Source organism: Oncorhynchus nerka, linkage group LG26 (genome assembly GCF_034236695.1).
Source record: "Oncorhynchus nerka isolate Pitt River linkage group LG26, Oner_Uvic_2.0, whole genome shotgun sequence".
Lineage (NCBI taxonomy): Eukaryota > Metazoa > Chordata > Actinopteri > Salmoniformes > Salmonidae > Oncorhynchus > Oncorhynchus nerka.
The window spans coordinates 7,542,984-7,553,460 of NC_088421.1; positions in this window are offsets into that span (position 1 = coordinate 7,542,984).

Consider the following 10,477-nt stretch of genomic DNA (forward strand, 5'->3'; position numbering starts at 1 on the left):
CATCCATCCCCCCCCTCAATACGGTGCAGTCGTCCTGTCCCCTTTGCAGAAAAACATCCCCAAAGAATGTTTCCACCTCCATGCTTCACAGTTGGGATGGTGTTCTTGGGGTGTACTCATCCTTCTTCCTCCAAACACGGCGAGTGGAGTTTAGACGGGCCTGGACATGCGCTGGCTTGAGCAGGGGGACCTTGCGTGCGCTGCAGGATTTTAATCTATGACGGCGTAGTGTGTTACTAATGCTTTTCTTTGAGACTGTGGTCCCAGCTCTCTTCAGGTCATTGACCAGGTCCTGCCGTGTAGTTCTGGGCTGATCCCTTACCTTCCTCATGATCCATGATGCCCCACGAGGTGAGACCTTGCATGGAGCCCCAGACTGAGGGTGATTGACCGTCATCTTGAACTTCTTCCATTTTCTAATAATTGCGCCAACAGTTGTTGCCTTCTCACCAAGCTGCTTGCCTATTGTCCTGTAGCCCATCCCAGCCTTGTGCAGGTCTACAATTGTATCCCTGATGTCCTTACATAGCTCTCTGTTCTTGGCCATTGTGGAAAGGTTGGAGTCTGTTTGATTGAGTGTGTGGACAGTTGTCTTTTATACAGGTAACGAGTTCAAACAGGTGCAGTTAATACAGGTAATGAGTGGAGAACAGGAGAGCTTCTTAAAGAAAAACTAACAGGTCTGTGAGAACCGGAATTCTTACTGGTTGGTAGGTGATCAAACACTTATGTCATGCAATAAAATGCTAATTCATTACTTAAAAATCATACAATGTGATTTTCTGGATTTTTGTTTTAGATTCCGTCTCTCACAGTTGAAGTGTACCTATGATAACAATTACAGACCTCTATATGCTTTGTAAGTAGGAAAACCTGCAAAATCGGCAGTGTATCAAATCCTTGTTCTCCCCACTTTATAGTTGGTGGTGCGTTTCAGAATTGTTTCACCTTGGGTGAAATGATATCTACTTTCCTGAGATTTGGACTTTTTCTGAAATATCATTACCTTGGTTTTGTCAATATTAATGGATAGTGGCCATTCCTCACAATACTGTTCTAGCAAGGACAGGCTTTGTTGTAGCCCCTGTTCTGTTGGTGATAAGATTACTGTCATCTGCATATAAAGTAATCTGCATATAAAATAAACTTTGTTTCTTTGTCTTCTATGGTGAGTCGCACTGATGCAGATTGTTCTATCATGGTAGCCAGTTAATGTATATAAATATTGAATGTTGGACTAATATTGCAACATTTACATTTTACATTTAAGTCATTTAGCAGACGCTCTTATCCAGAGCGACTTACAAATTGCAACCTTGTCTTACTCCTCTGTCTTGGTTAAAATTGTGTTATTTTGTTGTCAACTTTTACACATTTGTTTTCCTTAGAAATCACATGAATAATATCATAGACCTTGCCATACCATATTAATGCCCATGATTTTGGAATGAGATGTTCGACAAGCGTACTTTTGGTCATGTAGTGTATTTCTCCTTTGAGTTTGGTGGACATGTTTTTGACCAAGGTTTGGAGGATATATACCTGTATGTGATTTGTTGTTTGGTGTTTAGGGAAGAATCCAATAGGACTTTTACTTAAAATGTGGTGTTTATTTAAGATCTGAATTTGGGCTCCCGAGTGGCGCATCTGTCTAAGGCACTGCATCGCAGTGCTAGAGGCGTCACCACAGACACCCTGGTTTGAATCCAGGCTGTATCACAACCGGCCGTGATTGGGAGTCCCATAGGGCGGAGCACAATTGGCCCAGCGTTGGCCGGTGTAGGCCGTCATTGTAAATAAGAATTTGTTCTTAACTGACTTGCCTAGTTAAATAAAGGTAAAATACATTGAAAAAAAGAATAATTCTGGCATTCATGATGCTACAGAAAACGCTTCCTAAATTACAGCTAACAGAGATGCCTCTGTAGTTATTAGGGTCAAACTTGTCACCATTTTTTGTATATACATGTAAGTGTGATAAAGCCTTGGCTCCAGATCTCAGGACAGTAGCCTACCCTCATCAGTAGGATAAACAGCTTGAGAAGAGCCTCTCAGCTTAGAGCTGCTGTGTTTCCGGATTTTCTTTTGAATTCTGTCTGGCCCACAGGCTTTAGCGCTCTGAGGCCTTTACTTCATCATTTAGTTTAGACAATGTAATAGGATTGTCCAGCTGGTTTTGTCGGTCTCTTACTGTTAATTCTAATTATTTCCATCGTTCTATTACAGATTTTTCTTGGAATTTATAGAGGTTTTAAAAATGCTGTTTCCAGATTATTCCCATTTTTTATTGTGAGGTCTTTCTCTTTAACAGTGGTATCTATTCCTCCTTTATTCCCAAAATGATTGATTGCCACATACAAGTGGACAAAAACTATGCCACAACTCCCCTTGTCAGACCACTGCCAAATTAGAATTTATCTGAAAAATATGATAAACCACCCGTAAATTTAAAACCAGAACCTAAACGCTTTCAAATAGATAAATTGCCCTTAGTCTGCTCAACTAGCAGCAATCTCATAATGTCTTGGATATGGATATGTCAAGCTCATCAGTCTCATAAACAGAGAGGAAGAGGCGAAGCGAGAGGGATAACTGGGCCAAAAATATGTCTTCTCCAGCAGGCGGCTTTGTTTTGTTTCTTTCGCTCACCAATCCAGGAGTTTTTGTATGGAGGTCAATGTGAGTTTCGAAGTGAGATTTATTTGATTGAATATACGGCAAGGAGCAGGTCTCGAACCCTCGACCGTCTAGCCCGAAGTCCAGCGCGCTATCGACTGTGCCACAAAAGTATGCTCAAGCGGCAGAGTCGATATCCGTGCTTATAAACCCAGGGTCGTTACAATACGTTTCGTAATGGTTAGGTTGTTACAAGTGTACTGATATAAGTAGGACATGTGACATCCCGGCAACTGTGATATGCGTTATCTCGAGATGGCTATACATATTAATGACATGATGATAGTAGCATAGTAGCTCTGCATTGAATACAGGCGGTTGACGTCAATAACATTCATTGAATATTCAAAAACTATTCAAATAACCAGATGTATCCACCAACCCAAAGAGAGAAATTGGCTCGACAAATTGACAGCCTGCCATTCTGCTCTGTGGAAAATGAATTCCATTGTTAGAGTGGAGCTATGGGTAACTCGTCATTATATCCAAATCGCTGATAGAGAGATTTTTTTCTTGATAATAACTTCTTATATTGGCTTAGGTCCTGTTGGTACAGGGCAAATTGCAAACACTGATAGCCACAAAATTATCGCCACATGATCTCTCATTAAATAGTCTAGATTCTCTACTTCCGACCCTGACATATCGACCTATCAGGAGCATCAGAAACCAAGGATAATTAATGTAAATAACTGATCTGTCTTTAAAAGAAAATGGTATGATATCAAATGAAAATGTAGCTGTCTGGTATCATAATAACTTGACACGGTAACAACGAGTGATCAACTGATCTGCTGTTTTATCCTTGTTGGTTTTTCGTTGCAATCAAGCTTAGTTTAGCCCACAGGTGCATGCAATCTCCTGTTAATGGCACAGGCTGGGCTCCCTGCCTGTGCCATTAAACCCCTACAACTCATCCAGAACGCCGCAGCCCGTCTGGTGTTCAACCTTCCCAAGTTCTCTCACGTCACCCCGCTCCTCCGCTCTCTCCACTGGCTTCCAGTTGAAGCTCGCATCCGCTACAAGACCATGGTGCTTGCCTACGGAGCTGTGAGGGGAACGGCACCTCAGTACCTCCAGGCTCTGATCAGGCCCTACACCCAAACAAGGGCACTGCGTTCATCCACCTCTGGCCTGCTCGCCTCCCTACCACTGAGGAAGTACAGTTCCCGCTCAGCCCAGTCAAAACTGTTCGCTGCTCTGGCCCCCCAATGGTGGAACAAACTCCCTCACGACGCCAGGACAGCGGAGTCAATCACCACCTTCCGGAGACACCTGAAACCCCACCTCTTTAAGGAATACCTAGGATAGGATAAAGTAATCCTTCTCACCCCCTCCCCTTAAAAGATTTAGATGCACTATTGTAAAGTGGCTGTTCCACTGGATGTCATAAGGTGAATGCACCAATTTGTAAGTCGCTCTGGATAAGAGCGTCTGCTAAATGACTTAAATGTTAAATGTAAATATAATAGCGTTTTAAGAAATCCAGCAGTAACACATTACGTAAATTCTGCCTTATGGTTGCAATTGAGCAATAGTTGTTTGTTTCCAGTTGAACTTTCTTTGTCAACCCCTTTTTCTTTGGGTCGTTTTTTAGTTTTTGATGTTCAATTTTTCACTTAAATTTTTTTTTTTTTTTTTAGATGTCGCACACATGTAAATGTCTCGATCTGAGATTACAATTTCCTTCCTTAGAACTGTGCCAGTTCTTGCTGTGAGTTGTTACCCCACTCTTCCACCAAGGCACCTGCAAGTTCCTGGACATTTATGGAGGTAATGGCCCTAGCCCCCACCCTCCGATCCAACAGGTCTCAGACGTGCTCATTGGGATTGAGATCCGGGCTCTTCGCTGGCCATGGCAGAACACTGACATTCCTGTCTTGCAGGAAATCACTGACGGAACGACCAGTATGGCTGGTGGCATTGTCATGCTGGAGGGTCATGTCAGGATGAGCCTGCAGGAAGGGTACCACATGAGGGAGGAGGATGTCTTCCCTGTAACACAGCGTTGAGATTTTTTTAAACATTTTTTAATCAAATTTTTTCACCTTTATTTAACCAGGTAGGCAAGTTCTCATTTACAGTTGCGACCTGGCCAAGATAAAGCAAAGCAGTTCGACACATACAACAACACAGAGTTACACATGGAGTAAAACAAACATACAGACAATAATACAGTAGAAAAATAAGTCTATATAGAATGTGAGCAAGTGAGGTAAAGACAAAAAAGGTCATGGTGGTGAAATAAATACAATATAGCAAGTAAAATACTGGAATGGTTGATTTGCAGTGGAAGAATGTGCAAAGTTGAGATAGAAATAATGGGGTGCAAAGGAGCAAAATAAATAAATACAGTAGGGAAAGAGGTAGTTGTTTGGGCTAAATTATTGATGGGCTATGTACAGGTGCAGTAATCTGTGAGCTGCTCTGACAGCTGGTGCCTAAAGCTAGTGAGGGAGATAAGTGTTTCCAGTTTCAGAGATTTTTGTAGTTCGTTCCAGTCAACTCGGGCAGTTGTTGTTGCAATCCTGTACCTGTACCGCAGATGTGATGTTCGGATGTACTGATCCTGTACAGGTGTTGTTACATGTGGTCTGCCACTGCGAGGACGATCAGCTGTCCGTCCTGTCTCCCTGTAGCGCTGTCTTAGGAGTCTCACATTACGACATTGCAATTTATTGCCCTGGCCACATCTGCAGTCCTCATGCCTCCTTGCAGCATGCCTAAGGCATGTTCACGCATATGAGCAAGGACCCTGGGTATCTTTCTCTTGGTGTATTTCAGAGTGGGTAGAAAGGCCTCTTTAGTGTCCTAAGTTTTCATAACTGTGACCTTAATTGCCTATCGTCTGTAATCTGTTAGTATCTTAACAACCGTTCCACAGGTGCATGTTCATTCATTGTTTATGGTTCATTGAACAAGCATGGGAAACAGTGTTTAAACCCTTTACAATGAAGATCTGTGAAGTTATTTGGATTTTTACCAATTATCTTTGAAGACAGGGTCCTGAAAAAGGGGCGTTCCTTTTTTTGCTGAGTTTATGTTTTGCTCAAGGTAAACTACATGACCAAAACTATGTGGACACCTGCTCGTAAAACATTTCATTCCAAAGTCATGGGCATTAATATGGAGTTGGTCTCCACTTTGCTGCTATAACAGCCTCCACTCTTCTGGGAATGCTTTCCACTCAATGTTGGAACATTGCTGCGGGGACTTGCTTCCATTCAGCCACAAGCATTCGTGAGGTTGGGCACTGATGTTGGGCGGTTAGACCTAGCTCGCAATAGGTGTTCCAATTCATCCCAAAGGTGTTCAATGGAGTTGAGGTCAAGTCACTGCGCAGGTCAGTCAAGTTCTTTCACACCGATCTCGACAAACCATTTCTGTATGGACCTCGGTTTGTGCACGCAGGCATTGTCATGCTGAAACAGGAAAGGGCCCTCCCCAAACCGTTGACACAAAGTTTGAAGCACAGAATCATCTAGAATGTCATTGTATGCTGTAGCGTTAAGATGTTTTTCACTGGAACTAAGATCTCAGTTTTGTTCTGTCTCCCTCATTTCCTAAATTGTCTTGTGTTCTGTTTGCTTGATTTCACCTCTGTAATCAAGTTCACTAATTGCTTCAAATTTCAATCTCCAGGTGTGTATGTCTCTGAAAGAAACTGTCTCTGTGGGAGTTGTAAAGGAGCTCCATGCTTGATGCAGCATTATATATTTCTTGGCTAGCTCCTTGTTTGATTCTCCTACTGGCAAGCTAGCAGCATGAACACCTGCATTGTGTGTGTGTGTGTGTGTGTGTGTGTGTGTGTGTGTGTGTGTGTGTGTGTGTGTGTGTGTGTGTGTGTGTGCGCGCATGGGTAGACCGCCAGGGGGAAAAAACTATTCAATTCATTTTAGAATAAGGCTGTAAAGTAACAAAATCTGTACATTTCTTATTGGACCCTCAGTCTAGTTTAAAACACATTTATAGCTTTGATTGATGGCGCCAGAGAGGATGGCTGCTGTTTTATTGGCTCTTAACCAACCGTGCTATTTTGTTTGTTTTTTCGCATTGACTGTAACTTATTTTGTACATCATGTTGCTGCTACTGCTTCTCTTTAATTATTTGTTACTTTTATCTCTTACTTTTTTAAGGTATTTTCCTAACTGCATTGTTGGTTAAGGGCCTTGAAGTAAGCATGTCACTGTTGTATTTGGCGCATGTGACAAATACGATTTGATTTGATCATCGTGTTGTATGCCTCTCATATTCTTGGTTTAAAAAATCAAACAAATGGGGTTTGTGGCTCAGTGTTGTGTGCAGGCGCAGTTCATTGGAATCAGTGAATTGTAGTTTTGCTCATCATTTGTATTGTAACATGAAAACGGTTACATTTAACATTACATTTAAGTCATTTAGCAGACGCTCTTATCCAGAGCGACTTACAAATTGGTGCTTTCACCTTATGACATCCAGTGGAACAGCCACTTTACAATAGTGCAATAGTCTTTTAAGGGGGGGGGGTGAGAAGGATTACTTTATCCTATCCTAGGTATTCCTTAAAGAGGTGGGGTTTCAGGTGTCTCCGGAAGGTGGTGATTGACTCCGCTGTCCTGGCGTCGTGAGGGAGTTTGTTCCACCATTGGGGGGCCAGAGCAGCGAACAGTTTTGACTGGGCTGAGCGGGAACTGTACTTCCTCAGTGGTAGGGAGGCGAGCAGGCCAGAGGTGGATGAACGCAGTGCCCTTGTTTGGGTGTAGGGCCTGATCAGAGCCTGGAGGTACTGAGGTGCCGTTCCCCTCACAGCTCCGTAGGCAAGCACCATGGTCTTGTAGCGGATGTGAGCTTCAACTGGAAGCCAGTGGAGAGAGCGGAGGAGCGGGGTGACGTGAGAGAACTTGGGAAGGTTGAACACCAGACGGGCTGCGGCGTTCTGGATGAGTTGTAGGGGTTTAATGGCACAGGCAGGGAGCCCAGCCAACAGCGAGTTGCAGTAATCCAGACGGGAGATGACAAGTGCCTGGATTAGGACCTGCGCCGCTTCCTGTGTGAGGCAGGGTCGTACTCTGCGGATGTTGTAGAGCATGAACCTACAGGAACGGGCCACCGCCTTGATGTTATTTGAGAACGACAGGGTGTTGTCCAGGATCACGCCAAGGTTCTTAGCGCTCTGGGACGAGGACACAATGGAGTTGTCAACCGTGATGGCGAGATCATGGAACGGGCAGTCCTTCCCCGGGAGGAAGAGCAGCTCCGTCTTGCCGAGGTTCAGCTTGAGGTGATGATCCGTCATCCACACTGATATGTCTGCCAGACATGCAGAGATGCGATTCGCCACCTGGTCGTCAGAAGGGGGAAAGGAGAAGATTAATTGTGTGTCGTCTGCATAGCAATGATAGGAGAGACCATGTGAGGTTATGACAGAGCCAAGTGACTTGGTGTATAGCGAGAATAGGAGAGGGCCTAGAACAGAGCCCTGGGGGACACCAGTGGTGAGAGCACGTGGTGAGGAGACGGATTCTCGCCACGCCACCTGGTAGGAGCGACCTGTCAGGTAGGACGCAATCCAAGCGTGGGCCGCGCCGGAGATGCCCAACTCGGAGAGGGTGGAGAGGAGGATCTGATGGTTCACAGTATCGAAGGTTACATCTGGGGTAAATATTGCAATAATTTACTGCCAAGTGTTGGTGAGAATCATACCTGATATTGGAGGACATTACAAGGATCAAGATGGGGACAATTCTACTCTTTATGGCATTAGGTGAGTCTTTGTGTATTACATTAACTAAGTTTTCATGAAGGAAGGTCTTTCAAGTGCCTCACATGAATAACAAAAGACTAGATTGGTATCTGTTGTCTCTGTGACTTCAGCTTCATCCAAGTACAGTAGGATATTGTTTCTGTCGAGCGTAGCCTTGTTTCAATAGGCTATGGTTTATATATTGGATATACTAATGCAATTTTAACAGGCTAATTTGTGGATTCTGGTATCAATGAACGTTGCTAACGAAAGAATTGTTATAGAGTGTCACACAATCGAAACCAACCTATAAGAAACGGCTCATTCACATTTCCAGGTCTCATTACTGCTTTCTAGTCTCATGTGCTTTCTAGTTGATGTTCCTGATGTACAAAGGGTGGCTACTTTGAAGAATCTCAAATATAAAATCAATTTTGATTTGTTGAACACTTTTTTGGTTACTACATGATTCCATGTTTTTTTCTTGATATTTTTTTATGTCTTCACTATTATTCTACAATATAGAAAATAGTACAAATAAAGAAAACCCTGGAATGAGTAGGTGTGTCCAAACTTTTGACTGGTCCTGTACATATATATTTTTTTATTTTCCACCAAGTCCTCCAACTAGGGGAGACATGGAGACAGTCAAATCTCAGTAACTGTAACGCAAGCTATATCTGACATAAACTACAACCAAGCTAATGCAAAATGTATCTAAATTAAAATCTTATTTTCAGTAGTTAATTACTCTTTTGCCATGTAGCGGTGTATCTAACTACTGAATCTACCCACTATATTTTTTTCTCTCCTGAACCACTGGGCTAAGCCGATGCGCTCTCCTATCTGGCTGTCACATAGATCTCCTTACACTGTTAACATCTGACTCTAGAGTTGTGTATACTTCCAGTCAGGTTTTATTAACATTTTGTGTTATATGACATTTCAGATTTACATATCATTTTTCAGGAGGTCGTTTTGATATAGTGAATAACTTTTTCAAAGTAACTTTATTTACACAAACTATATTTCTCTCATCGGTAGCTTTACTGTAGCTCAACTTCCTCCAGTGTGAAATAATTGGTAGCTTGGTAAACTATCTTCAGAGTAGTTTCCTCAACACTGCTGACATATTATATCAGGAAATAACATAAGTCAACATCAAGTGGAGAAACTATTTCCCAAATAAAGTGTTGAATGTCATTAATAGCATTTAGCAGTAAGCAGGATAAGCCGATTTGAAACATAGGAAGAGTACCATATTGTGTGAAACTGATTCTAAAAATGTAAGCTTCAGCTGTGGCAAACGTTAACCACAACAAGTTAACTGCTGTACATGAGAGGTACATCTCTAACAGGGCAGTTTCACAAAGGAAATGATTGAGCTTGACATACAGTGCATTCCGGAAGTATTCAGACCGCTTCACTTTTCCACATTTTGTTATGTTACAGCCTTATTCTAAAATGGATTTAATTGTGTTCTTCCCTCATCAATGTACACACAATACCCAATAATGACAAAGATTATTTTTTTTATCACATTGACCTAGCTATTCAGACCCTTTACTGAGTACTGCGATTACAGCCTCAAGTCTTCTTGTGTATGAAGCCACAAGCTTGGCACACCTGTATTTGGGGAGTTTCTCCCTTTCTTCTCTGCAGATCCTCTCAAGCTGTGTCAGGTTGGATGGACGGTGCAAAGCTATTTTCAGGTCTCTCCAGAGATGCTCAATCGGGATCAAGTTCGGGCTCTGGCTGGGCCACTCAAGGACATTCAGAGACTAGTCACGACCACTTGGCTGTGGTCCTGTGCGCTCTGGAGCAGGTTTTCATCAAGGACCTCTCTGTACTTTGCTCCGTTCATCATTCCCTCGATCCTAACTAGTCTCCCAGTCCCTGCCTCTGAAAAACATCCCCTCAGCATGATGCTGCCATCACCATGCTTCACCGTAGCGATGGTATTGGCCAGGTGATGATTGGTGCCTGGTTTCCTCCAGTCGTGACGCTTGGCATTCAGTCCAAAGAGTTCAATATTGGTTTCATCAGACCAGAGAATCTTTGGCAAACTCCAAGCGGGC